Source organism: Bubalus kerabau, chromosome 16 (assembly GCF_029407905.1).
Source record: "Bubalus kerabau isolate K-KA32 ecotype Philippines breed swamp buffalo chromosome 16, PCC_UOA_SB_1v2, whole genome shotgun sequence".
In the NCBI taxonomy this organism is placed as follows: domain Eukaryota; kingdom Metazoa; phylum Chordata; class Mammalia; order Artiodactyla; family Bovidae; genus Bubalus; species Bubalus kerabau.
Window position 1 is genome coordinate 73,354,726 of NC_073639.1, and position 9,758 is coordinate 73,364,483.

Consider the following 9,758-nt stretch of genomic DNA (forward strand, 5'->3'; position numbering starts at 1 on the left):
ACCTTGGCCCCTGTGATGGAGACGCGGCAATGTGCTGAAGCTACCACTAGGTGGCAGGCTCGTCCCCACAGAGCGCTTCTGGGGGTGGGGAGTGGGGCACACTGGGCCAGGTGTTGGTCTCTGCTGTTTTTACAAAGGGGGCCTTCAGGAGGGCTTCCGCGGGCGGCACAGTGTAAAGACTCCACCTGCCAGTGCAGGAGACGCGGGTTGGATCCCTGGGTCGGGACGATGCCCTGGAGGAGGAAATGGCCACCCACTCCAGTGTTCTTGCCTGGAAATCCCGTGGACAGAGGAGCCTGGCGGGCTACAGTTTAGGGGATGGCAAACAAGCTGGACACGACCTAGTGACTGAGCCCTCCAGGAGGGCAAAGCCTTGCTCACAGGAACTCATCACCCTCGGATGAGGACCCACAGGCTGCTGGCCCCAGATCGTTGAGGCGCACATCAAAGGAATGATTCCAGATCAAAGGAATGATTCCAGCGAGCCCAGACTCTTGCATCTTCCCAGACACAGAAAAGTGCTAAGTCCCTTAACTCGAGGCATCCAGTTTCTTTTATTAACAGTAATCTTCTGATGTCCCGACTACCTGGGCTTTGTCACAAAAGCTCCTATCCCTCTTGGCTCCCCACTGCTTCCTCGTTGAACAGTTTCTCAGAATTATCTGAGATGCTGTGTTCTGGGCTTAAGTCCTTAGATTTGACCACCAAATTAAACATAACTTTTAGGTTGTGCTTTTTTCCCCCTCCCCTAGTTGACAGGGGCTTCAAAGCCAGTTGCAACAAGAGAAGGCTAGACGGTGGCAGGGAGGGCTGTATTTTCAGAACTCAGAGGTCCTTGAGGTCTCCACGTTATAGGCACGAGCCCCAGAACACACACCAAATCGTCTCAGCCTAGTGTCCTTGCCACCTCCCTCCACTCATCCAGATGCCTAGTGAGGGGTGATGCCTCACCTGAGGTCACACCGGGCGGGTGAAGAGTGGCTGTGTAAGCGTGAGGTGGAGAGGGGAGGGGCTGCAGCATGGGGGGTCAGCATGGTCAGGGTCCAGCCCTCGGGGGACAGATAGCATGGGGGGATCAGCATGGTCAGGGTCCAGTCCTCAGGGGACAGAGTGTTGGGTCATGCCCACAAATGGATGGCCACCCCAGTGGGGTTTGAGGCACTGGGCGTGTAGCTGTGACCATGACCAGCCATGGCTCCTGCCCTCAAGAAGAGATGGTCAAACATAACCACTTATTTCAGACCATGGTAAGTGCCACAGAAGGAGAGAAAATGGCATTAGAGAGTGCCCGGGGCTGGGGGGCCACTTCAGCTTCAGTGCCAGGGAAAGAGGCCTCTCCAAGAGACGGGTGGTGAGGGTTAAGACCTGAATGGCAGGGGCTTCCCTGCTGATCTGGTGGCTAAGACTCCGCTTTCCCAATGCAAGGGGCCCGGGGTTCAGTCCCTGGTCAAGAAACTAGGTCCCACATGCCGCAACTAAAAGTCTTGCATGCCACAGGGAAGATCGAGGCTCCCACATGCCGCAACTGAGGCCTGGTGCAGCTAAATAAATGTGTAAAAAACTTTTTAAAGGCCTGAATGGCAAAAATATCTGGGAGAAGAAGCAGGAAGTTCAAGTAAAACAACCGATACATTTCCTATGTTCCAGGCACTGTTCAAGAGAATTGCATGAACTCGCTCTAATCTCATCGGCACCACATGGGTAGGAAGATTGTCACTGCCATCTGACAGAGGGAAACTGAGGCACCGAGGTCAAGTAACCCGTCGGTGATGGACCCTACCTGAACCCAGGTAGTCTGGCTGCAGAACAGGCTGCTCCGCTTCTCAAAAGCATTGGCAGGGAGTGAACGAGCCTGGCGGCGGAACCCGGGTGCAGGGGTGTGGGTAGAAATGGCAGCCCGATCCTCCCAAGGGAAGCCTCCAGGCCCATGCCAGCTGGTGCCAGAGCCGGGGCAGGGTCTCCAGGACCCCCTTCTGTCCTCCCCTCCTCACGCCTCCCCTCTGGGAGCCCTGGAATGCCTGCTCCCTGCCCCCAGCCTCTCGGTTCACAGCTAACTGGGCCACCTCCTTCTAAAGGGATTTGACTCCTAGAGAAAACAGGAGACTGGTGAGAACGGGTTTAGGGATTAGACAGCGATACCCAGGAAGGTAAGGGACTTAATTAGGGGGCTCGGGTGTGGGAAGTGGGGCGGGGAGAGGATTTGTGTCTTCGCAAAGCCTGGGTGGACTGCGGAAGTGAGGAGGAAGGGGGTTCCTGGGGAGGACGGGCCAGGTTTCTCCAGTTCTGTGTGCCTTCAGGAATAATACAGGAGAGATCAGAGCACTGAGAAGCCCTCCCCTGCATGCACCCACCACTGTTCCAGCCATTATTTCACTCGGAATTCTCTCAGCAGCCCTGGGAGCGAGGCAAGGATTAGCTTTCTCCCCAGGTGACTGGCACCCAGAGAGGGCCGGTGACCTTGCCACCAGGGGAGCTGGGTTTGGCCACCAGACTCCTCGCTGCTGCTCCCGGTCTGCTGCCTCTGCTCTCGCAGCATCAGTGCAGGGTGGGAGGCAGCGAGGCATGTCCAGAGGGAAAGCAGGGGGGTGGAGAGCAAACTGTGAGGGAATTGACATTGCCATCCTGTACTCTGGGCTGGACCCTGGGGACTCCTTAGCGCCCCCCACCTCCCTGATATGTACCCCTCCCCCCAAGGGAAATCCTGTGTGGCCCTCTGACCTTCGAAGGCACTCTTATCCACAGTCTGAACTCACCCTGTTGGATATTCCACTGTCGTCCAACATCCAGGATACCCCAGGTCTGAGATGGAGAAAGACCAGCCACCCACTCCCAGCTCAAGGATTTCAGAATAGCCCCTTCCCCCCAACTCAGAGATGGGCAACAGAGGATGAGATGGTTGGATGGCATCACTGATGCGATGGACATGAACTTGGGCAAACTCTGGGAGATGGTGAGGGACAGGGAAGCCTGGCATGCTGTAGTCCATGGGGTCGCAAAGAGTCGGATACAACTTGGAGACTGAACAACAACACCGCTCAAGGGTCCTACCTAACAGCCAGCAGCCGGCCCTCCTACCGCCACGCGCCCCCAAGCCCCGACTCTTTATGTGGCTCCCATGCCCTACACACTTCTCCACAGCCTGATCTCAGTCTGGGTGGGCCCCTCTCCAACACTGTAGGTTGCCCAAAGGCATCTTTTTACTGCACGATTAGCACAGTGCTCAGGTAAACATGTACCAGATGCATGAATGAACGGGGCTTCCCAGGTGGCACAGTGGTAGAGAATCCACCTGCCAAGGCAGGAGACGCAGGTTTGATCCCAGGGTCCGGAAGATCCCCTGGAGAAGGAAGTGGCGACCCACTCCATATTCTTCCCAAGATACTCCCATGGACAGAGGAGCCTGGTGGGCTACAGTTCATGGGATCACAAAAGAGTTGGATGCGACTGAGCACACACACGTGAGTGAGTGTATGAATGAATGAAAGAATGGCCTCCAGACCTCCTCTGTTCCCTCCTGTCTGGCCAACTCCTGCTCAGCCACGGGAGCTCTGGGGAATCTAGGATGTCCCTACCCTCTGACAGGACAGGGACCCTCCTGTCTGCACCTGCTAAGGCGGCACCGACCACTCTGTACTGAATGGCCTGTTGCCTTGGCCATCTCCCTGTGGACCAGGAACTCCCCGGGGGGCAGGACCTCTGACGTGTCCCCCGCCTGGCCCCACTCCTGCTGCCTATGTGCTTGTGGAGCCGAGGTGTGACAGGTGCTCAAGCTCTGCGCTCCACTTGGGAGCCTGGGCCGCCTGGATGGGGCGGGCCGGCGGGTAGTGGAGCGAGTCCCTCACCGCAGGGGCCTCCGCCTGCTGCTGTCCCCTCCGCTGTCCTGGGCGGTGCAGATCTGTTTATTCTTCCCCCACTTGTGTCAGAAGAAGACTTGAGGCAGCACGTGGCAGGGCTGGCAGAGGCTCAGAGTCTGGGCCTTTCTGCATGGCCTCCCACAAGCACAAGGGCTTTCCGGAGAGTTCCAGCTGCCCCAGCCCCCTGCAAGTAGAGCGTTCCACAAATATTTGTTGAAGGGTTTAAAGGACTGTTCTCTCTGACTCTCGAATCACCATGCCAATCTCCGCACCACCCCTTGCCCGTTGGCACCACAGAGCCAGAGGGCAGGGCACCCTGGGGCCTCTGACCTCCTAGTCAAGGCCGTTGTTTCAGAGAAGCCCAGAGGTCAAGGGCAGACGGCCCTGAGGAGGCCCCCTGCTCAATGGTCACTGCAGCACATTCGCTCCACCATTCTAAATGAAAAGGAATATAAGAAAAGAATATACATAAGTGTATAATTGAGTCACTTCGCTGTACAGTGGAGATTGGTACAACATTGTAAATCAACTATACTTCAGTTAAAAAAAAAAAACAAACAAGGAAACATGACTTCCCTGGTGGTCCTGTGGTTAAGAATCTGCCTGTCAGTGCGGGAGACTCGGGTTCGATCCCGGGTCCGGTAAGATCCCACATGCTGAGGGACAGCTACTGAGCCTCTGCTCTAGAGCCCCCAAGCCACAATGGCCAAGACCACTCGCTGCAAGCGTGAGCTCTGAAGTGTGGACCACCGAAGCCTGCGTGCCTAGAGCCTGCGCTCCACAGCGAAGAGTAGCCCCCACTCACGGCACCTAGAGAAAGCCCGCATGCAGCAATGAAGACCCGGCACGGCCAAAAATAAGTAAATAAAAACCAAAACAAAACTAACAAAACATAAAAAAAAAAGTTGTCTAAAGCCCAGGCTCTGGACTCCCAGTCCAGGGCTCCTGTCTGGGTTCAGAACCGCCTCCCAGAGGAATCTCCAGCTCCGGGTATTACCTCTCGAGACTAAAACTGTTACCCCACACCTCCTCAGGCTCTGGGTTCCAGCAGCCTTCTTTTCAGCTGTCTGCATGCCCATGCCGGCAGGGTGCCCTGGGAACAGCGCACCCATCACAGAGCTGGCAAGAGGCAGGGCCTGGATCGTGCCTCGGGCCTGCCTGCCCCGCGAGGCTGGGCTCTTTCTGTAGGGCCGGGCTGTGCCTCATTGTCACCACTACAATACAAAGCGGTCAGTGTCAAGGCCAGCAGAGAGGGGGCTACTGGTTGGCAGAGGTCATGCTGGGCTGGGAGGATCTGGGCGAGGTTGCTGGAAACAGGATTGGATCAGGCTTTGAAGGCCAGGGAGGGCCTGGCAGGAGGAAACGGGAGAGGGAAGCAACTCTGAAGAGGTGGGAGGGCAAATCTGAGGAGCAGCCTGGGGCTTCTCTGACGGAGACAACAGTGCGCAGCAGGGAGGAGCAGCCATCGAGGCCCCGGGATGCTGCTCAAGCTGCGGGTAAGGCCTTGACTGCAAGTCAGTGAGGCTGGGCTGACCCCTGCAGAAGGCACTAGGGAGCCATTGCAGATTCTTGAGCAGGGGAGCCACATACTCAGATGGGGCTTGGGGGATGGAGAAAAGGTGGGGATGTGGAGGAGCGAGTCTTACTAAGTAACCAGCCTGGAGGAGTTTCATTTTTGTAGATAATAAAAGCAGAGACATCACTTTGCTGACAAAGGTCCATCTAGTCAAACCTATGGTTTGTCCAGCAGTCATGTATGGATGTGAGAGTAGGACTGTTAAGAAGGCTGAGCGCCGAAGAATTGATGCTTTTGAACTGTGGTGTTGGAGGAGACTCTTGAGAGTCCCTTGGACAGCAAGGAGATCCAACCAGTCCATTCTAAAGCAGATCAGTCCTGAATATTCATTGGAAGGACTGATGCTGAAGCTGAAGCTCCAATACTTTGGCCACCGGATGCGAAGAACTGACTCATTGGAAAACACCCTGATGCTGGGAAAGACTGAGGGCAAGAGGAGGAGGGGGTGGCAGAATATGAGATGGTTGGATGGCATAATTGACTCGATGGACATGAGCTTGAGCAAGCTCTGGGAGCTGGTGAAGGACAGGGAGGCCTGGCGTGCTGCAGTCCATGGGATTGCAAAGAGTCAGACATGACTGAGAGACTGAACAGCAACAAAATATATAATAAATAAATATATAATCTAGATTTTGATTCCAGGACTTATATGATCAGATTGGCCATTCCACTGGGCTGGAGATAGGTAAGTTTCAGTGGACAAAGGAGAAACAGGCAGCCCCAAGGCTTGGGAAGGATACTTCATCTAGGCCTTCATAGTAGGTAACTCCAGATACCCTGGGAAAGGGGGGTTGGTTGGGGCTGGAGACTGCTGCTGAAAAGTGAAAAATGTTAGTCACTCAGTCGTGTCCAACTCTTTACAACTCCATGGACTGTAGCCCACCAGGGTCCTCTGTCACTGAATTTTCGAGGCAAGACCACTGGAATAGTTTGCCATTTCCTCCTCCAGGAGATCTTCCCGACCCAGGGATCGAACCCGGGGCTCCCACACTGTGGGTAGATTCTTTAGCACCTGAGTCATGTTTCTGCCGGGGTAAACGTTTTCCTTGTGCTTTCCTGGGCAGTCTCTCCAGGAAGCTCCTGGCGTGGTCCACATTCATGGGCACTTGGGAGCACTTGGCCCAGAAGCCGAGGACTTGGGTTCAAGTCACAGCTGTAGACACTCTCACGTGGCCAGATTTCTCCCTCGGGTTCCTCAAGAAGTCACCTGATCCACCCGCCTTAGAGGGTCATCATGGACTTAAATGACAAGCCAGCTCTGAGAATGCTTGTCGTCTGTAGAGTGCTGAACCCACACGAGCGGTTGTTCCAGTTTCCTTTGAGTAGGCCCTTCACTGAAAAGTTCACCTTGCACCTGAAAGGGTCTTAAAGAAAGATCTCAGCCAGGCACGCAGCAAGGCAGGTGGCTGTGCCCTGCCTGGAGCTAAAGCTGATGAGTCTGTAGGCAGGGCAGGACTGCAGGGATCTCGGGTGGCCTCAGCCTGTGATGACATGGAGCGGGGCTTGAGTTCCTAGCTGGGTCTCTGCAGTGAAAGTACCAGATCCTAGGCGCTAAGCCAGTGGTCAGTGACAAGAGCCCTGGCCCTTTAGCTTTGCAGAAAAGAATTCTCACAAAGACAGGAAGTAGTGAAACAGTGAAGTATTAAGAGGGGGAAAAAAAAGTACATTACATTTAGATAGATAGACATATGGGCAGACTCAGAGAGAGTCCCTGAGTTATACCCTCATGGCACTTTGAATTACTTTTATGGGGGCACTTCTTCCGGGTTTCCTTTGACCAGTCATTTTGGTTTGCTTGGTTCACAGTTCGTATTGGTATATTTCAAGATCCGCCCACGTGTGCGCACGCATCTCTTAGCCAAGATGGATTCTACTAAAAAGGGGTCTGGGTAGAACATCCTTTGACATAACTCCCCTTTGGCCTCCAGGGAGCCTTTCTGCGCACGTGTAGTCAGGGAGGTCTCCTGACTTCAAGAACGAGAAATATGTGGTCTGGGCAGGGTCCAGCCCCCTCGCTTTAATTGTCCCGCTATTCTGGTCTTGGAGTTTCAGTCAATAGGGAATGAATCCCCAACTTCTTTACCCTGGGGGAGGGGAGGCCCATTGACCTCCTGCCCCACTAGGACTGCCTGAAAACGCCTTGCAGGGGTGGGGATGGGGGCCGCTCGGCCACCAGGCTGGACTCAAGACCTTCACCTTTTGCCCAGCTGCACACCTTCTCAGCGGAGGCCGTGCCAGGCACAGAGCGAAGTCCTACCACGCATCTTTCAGAAGCCTTCTGCAGCCTGCCTCTGCCTTCTAACCCAGAGAGCTGGGGGCTGTTTGCTTCCCACTCTTCCGGAGACAGCGCAGAGGTGGCAGGCCCTGGCTCTGGGCCCCTCTCTGCGTGAATTCCAGCCAGCAAAGGGAGGATGCAACTCGCCAGGCAGCGGGCAAAGCTCTCCTCATCAGTCACGCCACTGATGCCTTTGGGGGCAGGCTACGGCCTCTGCAGGCCTGTTTTCACAGCTGTTACTTAAGGTGAGTTACTTGCTTGATCCTTGAATGATCTATGTTTAAGTCTCCATCCCCGGACTCCCAGCTCGGTGCCCGTGAGAATGTTTCCTGCATTCCCTCATTCATTCATTCGCTCAGTATTCATGTATGGAGCAGCTCCCATGTGCAGTATGCTGTGTGGGGGAAGGCGCTTGTGGGGATTCAGGGGTGAGTAAAACAGGGTCCTGTTCCCTAGAACTCACGGTCTAACAGCACAGATGCCCCTAAGCAAGGCCGCATCAAGGTCCCGCTGGGCTTCCCAGTTTGCCCCTTCTCTCCTCTCCTGTCTGGTTGTAGCCATGCTTCCCACCTACCACCAAGACTTTGTTCGTGCCATTATGCCAGCATGGAACGAACCTCCTTTCCATTTCCTTCCACCCCGGATCTTCTTTTAACTTAAAAGTTTAATTATTTGGCTGTGTCAGGTCTCGGTTGCAGCACGTGGGCTCTCTAGTCGTGGTGCACAGGCTCTGGCCCTCACGAGCTTAGCTGCTCGCACGGCATGTGGGATCTTCGTTTCCCTACCAGGAATCGAACCCAAGTCCCCTGCATTGCAAGGCAGATTCTCAACCACTGGACTGACAGGGAAGTCTGCCACCCCAGGTTTTTAGGGCCCAGTCCAATGTTGCTCCCTCCATGAAGACTTTGAGGATGCTTCCAACCTGAAGTCAGGCACTTTCTGGCTCTCTTTGGGGCATTTATCTCGCCCTTGTATTCTAGTTCCTTAAGGATGCCTGAGTATTAGTGATCTGTGGCCCAGAAAACAGGGCCAAGTGCTAGACAACAGGGCATGCGTGCGTGCGTGCTAAGTCATTTCAATCTTGTCAGACTCTGTGTGACCCTATGGACCATAGCCCGCCAGGCTCTTCTGTCTATGGGATTCTCCAGGCAAGAATACTGGAGTGGGTCACCATGCCCTCCTCCAGGGAATCTTCCTGACCCAAGGATAGAACCTGGGTCTCTGGTATCTTCTGCACTGGCAGGCAGGTTCTCTACCACTACCACCTTTGTTGCCTGTGTCTCACTTTTGGGAGTGCAGGATGGCACCCTACTCATTTCAGGATCCCCAGAACAGTACCCAGGGCCTGGCATGCAGTAGGAGGAAAGAATGGCCACGGCATGTGACCCGCTGCTATCCTGGCGGTAGGGTTAGCGTGGGGGAGGGGGAACCCGGGCAGAGAGGGAGGTCTGGTGAGCTTGGCAAGTAGGAAATGGCTTCAGTGTATGGGGAGGGGACACTGCAGGACCGTCAGATGGCTTCTGTCCCACAAGTCAGGCTTGCAACTACCTGGGGAACACACAGCTCTGGCCCCTGGGTGTGGGCGGGGGAAGCAGATAAGCTTTCACTGGGCCATCGGCTTTCACTGAGGCTTCCTCCATGTCCACCCTGCATCCCCACCCCCAGGCCAGGCAGGCATCAAAGGCAGGCTGAGCAGAGAGGATGAGGGCAGTGGTCACAGAGGGGACCCCTGGGCTAAGCACTGCGCCCAGGGCATTATGTATGTTAGCTGGCTTTATCCTCTCCTGCTGACCCAAGGTCCAGATCATCCGAATCCATTTAGTGAACTAAGAGGCTTGGATTCAGAGTTGAACTTGCTCCCCGAAGTCTCATAAAAAGAAGGGGAAGATTTAGGATTCAAACCCAAGATCTTCTGATTCCCAGAGAGGAAGCACTCCTCCATGCCAGCGAAGGGTGCCAGCACCTTGCGACCCTCTCGGAGAGCTGAGAAGGTCAGGAGCAGAGGACAGGGCCCTGGGTGGGGAGATGAGGTCTGGGCTTCCCTACCCCTCAA